This window comes from Chiloscyllium plagiosum, chromosome 4 (genome assembly GCF_004010195.1).
Source record: "Chiloscyllium plagiosum isolate BGI_BamShark_2017 chromosome 4, ASM401019v2, whole genome shotgun sequence".
Lineage (NCBI taxonomy): Eukaryota > Metazoa > Chordata > Chondrichthyes > Orectolobiformes > Hemiscylliidae > Chiloscyllium > Chiloscyllium plagiosum.
Window position 1 is genome coordinate 137,577,319 of NC_057713.1, and position 15,715 is coordinate 137,593,033.

A 15,715-nucleotide genomic window follows, 5' to 3' on the forward strand; every position below is an offset into this window, starting at 1 on the left:
CCTGATCTCCAGTATCTGCAGTCCTCAGTTTCTCCTGCTGATCTGCAGTATCTGCAGTCCTCTCTTTCTCCCCGATGTCCACCAACTGCAGTCCTCACTTGCTCCAGATTTCCAGTATCTGCAGTCCTCATTTCCTTCTGATCTCCAGCATCTGCAGTCCTCACTTTCTCCTCCTGATCTCCAGTATCTTCTGTCTTCACTTTACCCTGATCTCAGTATCTGCAGTTCTCAATTTCTCCTGATCTCCAGTATCTGCAGTTCTCATATTCTCCTGATCTGCAGTATCTGCAGTCCTCACTTTCACCGGGTCACCAGTATCTGCAGTTCTCATATTCTCCTGATCTCCAGTAGCTGCAGTCCTCACTTTCACCTCCTGATCTACAGTATCTGCAGTCCTCACGTTCCCCTGATCTCCAGTGTCTCCTGTCCTCACTTACTCCTCCTGATCTGCAATATCTGCAGTCCTCACTTTCTTCTGATGTCCCGCATCTGCCGTCCTCACTTTCTCCTCCTGATCTCCAGTATCTGCAGTCCTCACTTTATCCTGTTCTCCAATATCTGCAGTCCTCACTTTCTCCTGATCTCCAAAATCTGCAGTCCTCACTTTCTCCTGGTCTCCAGCAACTGTAGTCCTCACTTTCTCCTCCTGATCTACAGTATCTGAGGTACTCACTTTCTCCTGAACTCCAGTATCTGCAGTCCTCTCTTTCTCCTCCTGATCTCCAGTATCTGATGTCCTCACTTTCCCCTGATATCCAAAATCTGCAATCCTCACTTTCTCCACCTGATCTCCACTTTCTGCAGTCCCCACTTTCTCCTGACCTCCAGCAACTGCAGTTCTCACTTTCTCCTCCTGATCTCCACTATCTGCAGTCCTCACGTTCTGCTGATCTCCAGCATCTGCAGTCCTCACTTTCTCCTGATCTCCAGCATCTGCAGTCCTCACATTCTCCTGATCTCCAGTATCTGCAATCCTCACTTTCGTCACCTGATCTCGAGTATCTGCAGTCCTCACTTTCTCATCCTGATTTCCAGTATCTGCAGTCCTCACTTTCCCCCCTTGTTCTCCAGCATATGTTGTCTTCACATACTCCTGATCTCCAGTATCTGCAGTCCTCACTTTCTCCTCCTGACCTCCAGCATCTGCAGTCCTAACTTTCTCCTGATCACCAGTATCTGTAGTCCTCAGTTTCTCCTCCTGATCTCCAGCATGTGCAGTCCTCAACTTTTCCTCCTGATCTCCAGTATCCTTTGTCCTCATTCTACTCCTGATCTCCAGCATCTGCAGTCCTCTTGATCTCTACCATCTGCAGTCCTCACTTTCGCCACGTGAACTCCACTATCTGCAGTCCTCACTTTCGCCACCTGAACTCCACTATCTGCAGTCCTCACTTTCGCCACCTGAACGACAGTATCTGCTGTCCTCACTTTGTCCTGATCTCCAGCATCTGCTGTCTTCACATTCTCCTGATCTTCAGCATCTGCAGTCCTCACATTCTCCTGATCTTCAGAATCTGTTGTCCTCACTTTCTCCTGAATTCCAACATCTGCCATCCTCACTTTCTCCAGATCTTCAGCATCTGCAGTCCTCACTTGCTCCACTTGATCGCCAGCATCTGCAGTTCTCAGTTTCTCCTCCTGATCTCCAGTATCTGCAGTCCTCACTTTCACCACTTCATCTCCAGCATCTGTTGTCTTCACTTACTCCTGATCTCCAGTATCGGCAGTCCTCACTTTTTCCTCCTGATCTCCAGCATCTGCAGTCCTCACATTCTCCTGATCTCCAGTACCTGCAGTCCTCACTCTCTGCTCATGATCTCCAGTATCTGCAGTCCTCACTTTCTCCGCTTGATCTCCAGAATCTGTCGTCTTCACATACTCCTGATCTCTAGTATCTGCAGTCCTCATTTTTTTCTCCTGATCACCAGTATCTGCCAGTCCTGACTTTCTTCTGATCTCCAGTATCTGCAGTCCTCACTTTCTCCTCCTGATTTCCAGCATCTGCAGTCCTAACTTTCACCTCCTGATCTCCAGTGTCTGCAGTCCTCACTTTCTCTTCCTGATTTCCAGCATCTGCAACCCTCACTTTCTCCTCCTGATATCCAGTATCTGCATTCCTCACTTTCTGCTGATCTCCAGCATCTGCAGCTCTCACTTTCTCCTGATCGCCAGTATCTGCAGTACTCACTTTCTCCTTCGGTATCTGCAGTCCTCACTTTCTCCTGACCTCCAGCATCTGCAGTCCTCACTTTCGCCTCCTGATTTCCACTATCTGCAGTCCTCACTTTCTCCTCCTGATTTCCAGCATCTGCAGTCCTCACTTTCTCCTCCTGATATCCAGTATCTGCATTCCTCACTTTCTCCTGATCGCCAGTGTCTGCAGTCCTCACTTTCTCCTGCTGATCTGCAGTATCTGCCGTCCTCTCATTGCCCTGATCTCCAGTATCTGCAGTCCTCTCTTTCTCGTCATGATCTCCAGTATCTGCAGTCCTCAGTTTCTCCTGCTGATCTGCAGTATCTGCAGTCCTCTCTTTCTCCCCGATGTCCACCAACTGCAGTCCTCACTTGCTCCAGATTTCCAGTATCTGCAGTCCTCATTTCCTTCTGATCTCCAGCATCTGCAGTCCTCACTCCCCCCTCACCGAGCTCTCTGCCTGTCTCTCTCTCTCTCTCTGTCTCTGTCTCCCTCCCGCCTCAGTCCTGCACACGCCCCCTGCCGCCGTTTCCCGGAATTGCTGCCAGCTCGCAGAGACTCAGGAGGAGGGACAGGGGCAGCAGGATCCCAGTGGGAATAGAATGGCCATCAAGCTGCCCAATGTCCTCCCTGAGCACATCTTGTCCCTGAGGTCCACCTTCTCCTGCCCATTCCAATCTCAGCTTACAAATATTATCACAGCTCCACCGAGATGTGGCCAATTTTGTGGCCAAAATTGAACAAGTGGTTACTGGAGGGAGAAAGTGAGGACTGCATGACAAAGGCCTCCAAGCCCTCTGTTTCTTCCTCACACACCAACCCAATCAGTACCCTTCCACTGACACATCGATTTGATTGGCTGAACTGGTCCTCACCTTCAACAATTTCTCCTTCAAATCCTTCCATTTCATCTAGACCAAAGGGGTAGCCATGGGCACCTGCATAGACCTGAGCTATGCCTGCCTCTTTCTCGGGTGCATGGAACAGTCTGTCTTCCACAGCTACACCGGACCATTTCCCACCTTTTCCTCCGCTATATCAGTGACTGTATCGGCGCCACCTCGTGCTCCCATAAGGAGGTTGAACAGTTCATCAACTTCACAAACATCTTCCACCCCAACTTCAAGTTCACCTGGACCATCTCAGACACCACCCTCCCCTTCCTGGACTTCTCCATCTCCATTTCTGGTGACCGACTCAACACGGACATCTACTACAAACCCACCAACTCCCACAGCTACCTGGACTAACCTCCTCCCACTCTGCCTCCTGTAAAAACGCTATCTTCTATTCCCAATTCCTCTGCCTCCGATGCATCTGCTCCCAGGAAGACCAGCTCCACCATACAACATCAAATGTGGCCTCCTTCTTCAAAAACTGCAATTTCCACTCCCACATGGTCGATGATGTCCTCCAGTGCATCTCCTCCACTTCCTCCCCTTGAATCCCACACCTCCAATCACAACAAGGACAGAACCTCTCTGGTCCTCACCTTCCACCCCCACCAAACTCCAGATACATCACATCATCCTTTGCCATTTCCGCCACCTACAAACAGACCCCACCATCACGGATATATTTCCTTCCCCACCCTTATCTTCTGGAATCTTCTGGAATTCTTTGAGGATGTAACTCTGAAGATGGACGAGGGAGATCCAGTAGATGTAGTGTACTGGACTTTCAGAAAGATTTTGATAAAGTCCCACATAGGAGGTTAGTGAGCAAAATTAGGGCACATGGTATTGGGGGCAAAGTACTAACTTGGATTGAAAGTTGGTTGGCTGATAGGAAACAAAGAGTAGTAATAAACGGTTCCATTTCGGAATGGCAGGCAGTGACCAGTGGGGTACCGCAGGGATCAGTACTGGGACCGCAGCTTTTTACAATATATATTAATGATATAGAAGATGGTATCAGTAATAACATTAGCAAATTTGCTGATGATACTAAGCTGGGTGGCAGGGTGAAATGTGATGAGGATGTTAGGAGATTACAGGGTGAACTGGATAAGTTAGGTGAATGGTCAGATGCATGGCAGATGCAGTTTAATGTGGATAAATGTATGGTTATCCACTTTGGTGGCAAGAACAGGAGGCAGATTACTACCTAAATGGAATCAATTTGGGTAAAGGGGCAGTACAGAGAGATCTGGGTGTTCTTGTACACCAGGCAAAAACAATGACTGCAGATGCTGGAAACCAGATTCTGGATTAGTGGTGCTGGAAGAGCACAGCAGGTCAGGCAGCATCTAAGGAGTTCTTGTGCACCAGTCAATGAAGGTAAGCATGCAGGTGCAGCAGGTAGTGAAGAAGGCTAATAGCATGCTGGCCTTCATAACAAGAGGGATTGAGTATAGAAGCAAAGAGGTTCTTCTGCAGCTGTACAGGGCCCTGGAGTACTGTGTGCAGTTCTGGTCTCCAAATTTGAGGAAAGACATTCTGGCTATTGAGGGAATGCAGCGTAGGTTCACGAGGTGAATTCCTGGAATGGCGGGATTACCTTACACTGAAAGACTGGAGCGACTGGGCTTGTACACCCTTGAGTTTAGAAGACTGAGAGGGGATATGATTGAGACATATAAGATTATTAAAGGATTGGACACTCTGGAGGCAGGAAACATGTTTCCGCTGATGGGTGAGTGCCGAACCAGAGTACACAGCTTAAAAATATGTGGTAGACCATTTAGGACAGAGATGAGGAGAAACTTCTTCACCCAGAGAGTGATGGCTGTGTGGATGCTCTGCCCCAGACGGGAGTGGAGGTCCAGTCTCTGGATTCATTTAAGAAGGAGTTGGATAGAGCTCTCAAGGATTGTGGAATCAAGGGTTATGGAGATAAGGCAGGAACAGGATACTGATTAAGGATGATCAGCCATGATCATAATGAATGGTGGTGCAGGCTCGAAGGGCAGAATGGCCTACTCCTGCACCTATTGTCTATTGTCTATTGTCTATCACCATTCTGGGGAAACCATTCTCTCCACAATTCCCTTATTAGGTCCACGCCCCCTCACCAACCCACCATCCACTCCCGGCATCTTCCCCTGCCACTGCAAGAAGTGCAAAACCTGCATCCACACTGCCTCCGTCCGTCCAAGGCCCCAGAGGATTCTTCCACATCCGACAGAGATTTACCTGTACTTCCACACACGTCATCTACTGTGTCCGTTATCCAGGATGTGGTCTCCTCTATACTGGGGAGACAGGACACCAACTTGCGGTGTGTTTCAGAGAGCATCTCTGGGACACATGCAGGAAACAACCTCACTGCCCTGTGACCAAAAACTTTAACTCCTCCTCCCAATTCTCCAAGAACATAAAGTCCTGGGCCTCCTCCACTGCCAAACTCGAGCCACCTGACGCCCGGATGAAGAACGCCTCATCTTCCACTTTGAGGCCCTCCAACCACACGGGGTCAATGTGGATTTCACCAGTTTCCCCATTTCCCCTCCCCCCATCTTATTCCTGGATCCAAACTTCTAATTGGGCACCGCCGTCTGGAACTGTCCTATCTTTCCATCTTGCATCCCATCTTACTGCTCCACCCTATCACTTTCAACCCCCACCTTCATCTACCTATCGCAGCCCCAGCTTCCTTCCCCCAACCCCACCCCCCTCCCATAGATCTCTCAGCCCCCTTGGGCCACCCCCTCATTCCTGATGAAGTGTCGAGAATGTGGTGCTGGAAAAGCACAGCAGGTCAGTCAACAACTGAGGAGTGGGAGAATAAACATTTCAGGCATAAGCCATTCATCATTCCAGTTGAAGGACTTATGCTCGAAACGTCAATTCTTCTGCACCTCGTATGTTGCCTGACCGGCTATGCTTTTTCAACTCCACACTCTGGAGGGAGGTAGAGGATTTGTGTATCATGCACATTCCACACAATGAAGCTCCAGAACATGGAATAAACTGAGCATCATTAACAGTGAACTCCAGGACATGTGCCTCAAACACAGAACAGTTGGTTACCCAGACTGTTCCTGTGGTAATTTCTCCTCAGCCACCTCAATTGACTCCTCCAGTGAGAACCATCACCAACATTAACTTTTATTCCTCCCCTTTCACTGTTATCTATCCTCAGCACACTCCTGCATCTGCACGCTGCCTTCAACAATACCATTCTAAACTTGTTATATTCAACATTCACACATATACTTTCAGGACACCAAGCCCTAACTTACAAAATTAGAAATTGCTGGAAAAACTCTGCAGGTCTAGCAACATTTGTGGAGACAAGGCAGAGTTAACATTTCTGGTCTAGTGACCCTTTTTCAGAACGCGCCTTAACTTACCATTGCTGTCATGACAGATTCTTGACCTCCATTATTTAACTAACTTTATTTCCCATATCTTGACTGTTTCAGATTGTTTTCACATCCTCATTGGCGTATGTGATAAGAATTCCTCCTTATTTCAGTCTAAAGGGTCATTCCTTCACTCTGAGGCTGTGCCATTGGGTCGAAGTCTCTCATACTAGTGGAAACATCTTCTTCATATCCAGTCTATGTGGAACTCTCAGTATACTTAAGTTTCAGTGAGATTCTCTTCATCCTTCTAAATTCCATTGAGTACAGACCCAGAGTCCTCAACCGCTCCATATTTGAGAAGCCCTCCGATGCTGGGATCATTCTTATAAAGCTCCTCTGGATCCCGCCAAGGCCAATACATCTTCATTAGAAAGGGGTCCAGAACTGCTCCCAATATTCGTAATGTGGCCTGACCAGAGCCTTATACAGCCTCAGCAGTATATCTCTGTTGTTGTATTCTAATCCCACTTACAAGGGGTTTGATACCCTTGTAGCCTTAATAAGAATATAAATAGTTTTGTTTCATGATTAGAAAATGCCCTTTTATTGGAACTGGATCGAAACTGTAATGAGGACTGTTAAAATTTGACTATATTTTGTGCAAAGCTGTGCAGACCTATGTGTACTGTTTTCTACTTATAGATAATTTATGAATAAAATATATTTTTGGAATAAAAAATGACTAGAAATGGGACTATCCATATAAAAGCTATAGGTACACAAAGAGGCCAGGGACTAGGAATATTGCGGCGAGTAACTCACCTCCTGACTCTCCAAAGCCTGTCCACCATCTACAAGGCACAAATGAGGACTGTGATGGAATACTCCCTACTTGCCTGGATGGGTGCACCTACAACAACACTCAAAAAGCTTGACAACATTCAGGATAAAGCAGCATGCTTCAATGACACCACCATAGGGGAGGTGATGGCCTAGTGGTATTATCACTGGACTGATAATCTAGTGACCTGGTAACATTCTGGAGAAGCCAAGTTCAAATCCTGTCATAGTAGATGGTGGAATTAGAATCTAATAAGAATTTGGAATTAAGAGTCTAATGATGACCATGTATCCATTGTTGATTGATGGAAAAACCTATGTGGTTCATTTGTGTTCTTTAGGGGAGGAAGCTGGAGTCATAGCTGTACAGCACGGAAACAGATCCTTCAGTCCAACTCATCCATACCAACCAGATAGATTGATTCACGTGTGACTCCACATGGGGTTGACTCTTAACTGCCCTCTGGGCAATTAGGGATGGGCAATAAATGCTGGCCTAGCTGATTGATGCCCTCATCTCATGAATGAATTTTTAAAGAAAATTGAATTAATTAAATTCACAAACATTCAGTGCCTTGACCACCATGCTCAATAACAATGAGTACCTCAATAAAATAAACTACAGAAATACACCAAGACTCCTTTGATGACACCTTCGAATGTTCAGCAGCATGGTGGCTCAGTGGTTAGCATTGCAGCCTCACAGCACCAGGGTCCCAGGTTCAATTCTCGCCTCAGGCGACTGTCTGTGTGGAGTTTGCACATTCTCCCTGTGTCTGCGTGGGTTTCCTCCCACTGACCAAAGATGTGTAGGTCAGGTGAATTGACCATGCTAACTTGCCCAAAATGCTAGGTGCATTAGCCAAAGTAAAATGGGTCTGGGTTGGTTACCCTTCGGAGGGTCAGTGTGGACTAGATGGGCTGAAGGGCCTGTTTCCACACTGTAGGTAATTAATCTAAAACCACTGTGATCAAGATAGATAAGGGGCTGCAGATACCTGAGAACACCTCCACCTGTAAATTTCCTCCAAACCACTCATTATCTTGATTTGGAAATATATCACCTTCTGTGTCACTCAGTCAAAATCCTGGAATTGCTGCATAGTAGAACTGCAACAAATGGATTGCAGTCAAAAGTGTGGTGTTGGAAAAGCACAGCAGGTCAGGCAGCATCCAAGGAGCAGGAGAGTTGATGTTTTAGGCAAAAGTCCTTCATCATTTCTGATGAAGGGCTTTTACCTGAAGTGTTGACTCTCCTGCTCCTCGGATGCTGTTTGACCTGCTGTGCTTTTCCAGCACTACGTTCTCAACTCCAGTGTCCAACATCTACAGTCCTCACTTTTGACTAACAAATGGTTTGCAGCAGATCAAGAAGGCAGTTCACCACCGCCTTCTCAAAGACAATAAGGGATGGGCAATAGTTGCTGGCCCAACCTGCAACACCCACATACAGTAAATGAACAAAAAAGGGTGTCCAGTCTGTGTATTTGCTTTAAGTAGACGCCTATTTTCTTGCTTATAGATGATAGCTACACTTTACATAATAGTATTAAGTGATGTGATTTGTCATGCAAATGTTGGGAGTTAGTAAACCTGAAATACTGGAATTTACAGTCATGGTAATTTGAAAAAGATAATCTTGAATTGGCAATTGTTCCAACTAACCATGTGAAAGACTCATATATGTGTCATCCACATCCTATTTGTCTTTTTGAAGAAAACAAACTTGAATATTAGCTCTTATTCTAAACACTTTAACTCCCCTCCCACTCCACCAAAGACATGCAAGTCCTCGGCCTCCTCCATCGCCAAACTCTAGCCACTCAATGCCTGGAGGAACAACACCTCATATTCCACCTTGGGACCCTCCAACCACACAGGATCAATGTGGATTTCACCAGTTTCCCCATTTCCCCTCCCTCCACCAATCTTATCCCAGATCCAATCTTCCAATTTGGCACTGCACTCTTGAATTGTCCTACTTGTCCATCTTCCTTCCCACCTATCCACTCCATCCTCCTCTCTGACCTATCATTTTCACCTCCATCTTCCCAACAACCTTGCCCCCGGCCCCAACCCCCTCAGGCCACTCCCTCATTCCTGATGAAGAGCTTATGCTCGAAATGTTGACTCTCCTGCTCCTATAATCTCTCAGCCCCCTTAGGCCACTCCCTCATTCCTGATGAAGAGCTTATGCTCGAAATGTTGACTCTCCTGCTCCTCCGATGCTGCCTGACCAGCAGTGCTTTTCCAGCACCACACCCTTTGCCTCTTATGTGAGGAAAGATGTAGTGGCATTGGAGGCAGTTCAGAGGAGGTTCACTAGATTGATCCCAGAATTGAGGGGTTTGTCATATGAAGAGAGATTGAACAGTTCAGGCCTATACCCTCTGAAATTTAGAAGAATGAGGGGAGATCAAATTGAGGTATTCAAGATAATAAAAGTTGTGGATAAAATAGACATGGAGTGAATTTTTCATCTTGTGGGGCATTTGAGGACAAGAGGTCATAGTCTTCGGATAACAGGTAGCAAATTTAAAACAGAGTTGAAGAGAAACTACTTTTCCCAAAGGGTTATGAATCTGTGGAATTCGCTACCCCAAAGTGCATTGGATACTAGGACAGTGAGTAAACTTAAGGAGGAGTTAGACAAATTTTTAATTGGTAATGGGTTGAAAGGATATGGGGAGGAGGGGGGAAAATGTGGGTAAGGAGCACATCAGCCATGATCAAATGGCAAGGCAGACTAGATGGGTTGAATGGCCAGATTCTGCTTCAATATCTTATGGACCGCTTTGTCCAGCACCATAAGAAACAATGCAGAGTTGTGAACGCACCCCAGTCCATCATGCAAGCCAGCCTTGGTAAGGTCCTGGGGAGTATTGCTGAACAAAGAGACCTTGGAGTTCAGGTTCATAGTTCCTTGAAAATAGAGTCATAGGTGGATATGATAATGAAGAAGTATGCTTTCCTTAATTGGTCAGAGCATCGAGCATAGGAGTTGGGAGGTCATGTTACGGTTGTACAGGACATTGGTTAGGCCACTTTTGGAAAAATGTATGCAATTCTGGTCTCCTTCCTATTGGGAGGATGTTGTGAAACTTGAAAGGGTTGAGAAAAGATTTACAAGGATGTTGCCAGGGTTGGAGGATTTGAGCTATAGGGAGAGGCTGAATAGGATGGGGTTGTTTTCCCTGGAGTGTTGGAGGCTGAGGGGTGACCTTATAGAGGTTTATAAAATCATGAGGGGATGAACAGGATAAATAGACAAGGTCTTTTCCCTGGGGTGGGGGAGTCCAGAACTAGAGGGCATAGGTTTAAGGTGAGAGGGGAAAGACATAAAAGGAACCTAAGGGACAACGTTTTCACGCAGAAGGTGGTGTGTGTATGGAATGAGCTGTCAGAGGAAGTGGTGGAAGCTGGTACAATTACAGCAATTAAAAACATCTGGATGGGTATATGAATAGGAAGGGTTTGGAGGGATATGGGCCAAATGCTGGCAAATGGGACTCGATTAGTTTGGGATATCTGGTTGGTATGGATGAGTTGGACCGAGGGGTCTGTTTGTGTGCTATACATCTCTATGACTCTATGACTCCATCTACACTTCTCACTGCCTCAGAAAGGTAGCCAACATCAAAGACTGCTCCCACCCTCCGATTATAATCTCTTCCAACTTCTTCCGTCGGGCAGAAGATACAATCATTTTTCTCGGTGGCAATTGGAGTGAGAGGAGTGTCAGTGCGGACCAGAGGCCCGACAGGAAGGTAAATTTAAAATATAAGAACTTTCCTTATGTACAGGCAGAGCACACATTGAGCAGGATAAGTCATGGGACTGCTGGGTAAGGAGGCTTTGGGTAGATATCTGGGGGGGGTTGCTTTACCCGAAACACTACTCGGGTAGTGTCTCCCACCCGTCCTCCTCCTCTAACCAAAAAAAAAGTTCTGTGCGCTGAATTGGTAAGGTGACTAGTTTCTCTTCTTTTGTGTGGTTTTTCAGTAGACTTGTTGGGAATTTAGAACAGTGGGAATAGAGGTTAGGTCGGTTGAATGTTCCTCCTGCAGAATGTGGGAGGTAAAGGTCACCACTAGTGTCCCTGCTGACTGCTTCTGCGGGAAGTGCACCCAACCTCAGCTCCTCAAAAACTGGGTTAGGGAACTGAGCTGGAGCTGGATGAACTTCGGATCATTCAGGAGGCAGAAGGGGTTATTGAAAGGAGTTACAGAGAGGTAGACACACCTCAGGTACAAGAAGAAGGTAGATGGGTTATAGTCAAGGGATGGAAAGAGAACAAGCAGGCAGTGCAGGGATCCCCTGTGATGGAAATGTGTTGCTGGAAAAGCGCAGCAGGTCAGGCAGCATCTAGGGAACAGGAGAATCGACGTTTCGGGCATTAGCCCTTCTTCAGGAAGGGCTAATGCCCGAAACGTCGATTCTCCTGTTCCCTAGATGCTGCCTGACCTGCTGCGCTTTTCCAGCAACACATTTCCATCTCTGATCTCCAGCATCTGCAGACCTCACTTTCTCCCCAAAGGGATCCCCTGTGGCCATTCCCTCAATAACAAGTATACCACTTTGGACACTGTTGGGAGGGGTAAGCAATTGGGTACAGGTCTCTGGCATGGAGTCTGTCCCTGTTGCTCAGAAAGGAAAGGGAGAGATGAGCAGTAGTCATTGGGGACTCGATTGTTAGGAGGGACAGATAGGAAGTTCTGTGGGAATGAAGGAGACTCACGGTTGGTGTGTTGCCTCCCAGGTGCCTGGGTTCATGATGTCTCTGATTGTGTTTTTGGGATCCTTGGGGGGGAGGGGGAGCAGCCCCAAGTTGTGGTCCACGTAGGTACCAATGACATAGGGAGGAAGAGAGATGGGGATTTAAGGCAGAAATTCATGGAGCTATGGTGGAAGCTTAGAGCTAGAATGAACAGAGTTGTTATCTCTGATTTGTTGCTTGTGCCACGTGCTAGCAAGGTGAGGAATAGGGAGGGGGGGGGGGTCGAACACTTGGCTACAGGGGTGGTGCAGGAGGGAGGATTTTGGATTCCTGGATAATTGGGGCTCTTTCTGGGATAGGTGGGACCTCTACCACCAGGATGTTCTTCACCTGAACCAGAGGGGTACCAATATCCTGGGGTAAAATTTGCTTAATGCTCTCTGTGTGGTTTTAAACTAATCCAACGGGAGGATGGAAACCAAAATTGTAGTTTGAGTATACAGGAGGTTGAGAGTAATGAAGTCAGAAATAAGGTTTCAGAGTTGCAAGAAGACACCAGAAAGCAAGAGGTTGGTTTGAAGTGTGTCTACTTCAATACCAGGAACATCCAGAATGAGGCGGGTGAACTTGCAGCATGGGTTGATACCTGGGATTTTGATGTTGTCGCCATTTCAGAGACATGGGTAGAGCAGATTCCAGGCTTCAGATATTTCACTAAGAACAGAGAAAATGGTAAAAGAGGGGGTGGTGTGGCTCTGTTAGTCAAGAACAGTATTATAGTTGCAGAAAGGACTCGTTTACTGAAGTAGTATGTGCTGAGAATAGAAACAGGAAAGGAAAGGTCACCCTGTTGGGAGTTTTTTTACAGGCTTCCAAATAGTTCCAGAGATATAGAGGAAAGGATAGCAAAGATAATCCTCGATAGGAGCAAGAGTCACAAGGTAGTTGTTATGGGGGACTTCACCTTTCCAAATAGTGACTGGGAATACTATAGTTCAAGTAATTTAGGTCAGTTTTTGTCCAATGTGTGCAGAAGGGTTTCCTGACATAGTATATAGACAGGCCAACAAGAGGCAAGGCCACACTGGATTTGGTACTGGGTAATGAACCCAGCCAGGTGTTAGATTTGGAGATAGGTGACCACTTTGGTGATAGTGACCATAATTCGGTTCTGTTTACTTTACTGATGGAAAGGGATAGGTATATACCGCAGGGCAAGAGTTATACTTGGGGGAAAGGCAATTATGATACGATTAGGTAGGATTTAGGATGGGGAAGGAAACTGCAGGGATGGGCACAATTGAAATTTGGAGCTTATTCAAGGAACAGTTACTGCGGGTCCTTGATAAGTATGTACCTGTCAGGCAGGGAGGAAGCTGTCGAATGCAGAAGCCATGGTTTACTAAAGAAATTGAATCTCTTGTCAAGAGGAAGATGAAGGCTTATGTTAGGATGAGAAGAGATGGCTCAGTTAGGGCACTTGAGAGTTACAAGTTAGCCAAGAAAGACCTAAAGAGAGAGCTCAGAAGAGCCAGGAGGAGACATGAGAAGTTGTTGGCGAATAGGATCAAGGTAAACCATAAGGCTTCCTATAGTTATATCAGGAATAAAAGAATGACTAGAGTAAGATCAGGGCCAATCAAGGATAGTAGTGGCAAGTTGTGCATGGAATCAGAGGACATGGGGAAGCACTAAATGACTACTTTTCAACGGTATTCACACTAGAAAAAGACAATGTGGTCAAGGAGATTACTGAGATACAGGCTACTAGATTGGATGGGATTGAGGTTCACAAGGAGGAGGTATTAGCAATTCTGGAAAGTGTAAAAGTAGATAAGTCCCCTGGGCCGCATGGGATTTATCCTAGGATTCTCTGGGAAGGCAGGGAGGAGATTGCTGAGCCTGTGGCTTTGATCTTTACGTCGTCATTGTCTACAGGAATAGTGCCAGAAGACTGGAGGATAGCAAATAGTGTTCCCTTGTTCAGGAAAGGGAGTAGGGACAACTCTGGTAATTATAGACCTATGAGCCTTACTTCGGCTGTGTGTAAACTGTTGGAAAAGGTTATAAGAGATAGGATTTATAATCATCTAGAAAGGAATAAATTGATTCGGGATAGTCAACACGGTTTTGTGAAGGGTAGGATGTACCTCACAAACCTTATTGAGTTCTTTGAGAAGGTGACCAAACAGGTGGATGAGGGTAAAGTGGTTGATGTGGTGTATATGGATTTCAGTAAGGTGTTTGATAATAGTAAATTTGCAGATGATACTAAGATTGGTAGAGTTGTGGATAGTGATGAAGGATGTTGTAGGTTACACAGAGACATAGATAAGCTGTAGAGCTGGGCTGAGAGGTGGCAAATGGAGTTTAAAGCAGAAAAGTGTGAGGTAATTCACTTTGGAAGGAGCAACATGAATGCAGAATACTGGGCTATTGGTAAGATTCTTGGTAGTGTAGATGAGCAGAGGGATCTCAGTGTCCAGGTACATAGATCCCTGAAAGTTGCTGCCCAGGTTGGTAGGGTTGTTAAGAAAGCATACAGTGTTTTAGCTTTTATTAATAGACGGATTGAGTTTTGGAACCATAAGGTCATGCTGCAGGTGTACAAATGTCTGGTGTGGCATACAGTTCTGGTCATCGCATTATAGAAAGGATGTGGAAAGGGTTCAGGGAAGATTTACCATAATGTTGCCTGGTATGGAGGAAAGGCTGAAAGACTTGAGGCTTTTTTTGTTAAAGAAGAAGGTTGAAAAGGTTCTTAATTGAGACATATAATCAGAGGGTTAGATAGGGTGGACAGTGAGAGACATTTTCCCTTGGATGACGATGGCTAGCATGAGGGGACATAGCTTTAAATTGAGGGGTGATAGATGTAGGACAGATGTCAGAGGTAGTTTCTTTACTCTAAGTAGTAGGTGTGCGGATTGCACTGACTGCTACAGTAGTCGACTCGCCTACATTAAGGGCATTTAAATGGTCATTGGATAAACATATGGACAAGAATGGAATAGTGTAGGTTAGATGGGCTTCAGATTGGTTTCACAGGTCAGCACAACATTGAGGGCTGAAGGGTCTGTACTGTGCTGTAATGTTCTATGTCCTATGTTCTAACAGCTTGTAGACACATACCAAACAGATTCAAGAACAGCTTTTTCCCTGCTGTTATTAGACTTCTGAGTAGATCTAGGAGAAAGGAGTAGATCTCGGTCTGCAGATGGTGGAGAGTCAGAGTCAATAAGTGTGGCACTGGAAAAGTACAGTGGGTCAGGCAGCATCCGAGGAGCAGGAGAGTTGACGTTTCGGGCATAAACCCTTTGGGCACAGTCCTAATGAAAAGCTTATGCTCAAAATGTCGACTTTCCTGCTGCTCAGATGCTGCCTGACCTGCTGTGCTTTTCCAGTGCTACACTTTTCAATTCTGAATGGATTCTCAATCTTTAAATTTAATGATTTGGAGATGCCAGTGTTGGACTGGGGAGTACAAAGTTAAAAATCACACAACACCAGGTTATAGTCCAACAGGTTTAATTGAAAGCACACTAGCTTTCGGAGCACCGCTCCTTCATCAGGTGATTGTGGTCACCTGGTTCACCAGGTGATCAGGTGATCAGGTGATCCACAATCACCTGATGAAGGAGCGTCGCTCCGAAAGCTAGTGTGCTTCTAATTAAACCTGTTGGACTATAACCTGGCATTGCGTGATTTTTAACTT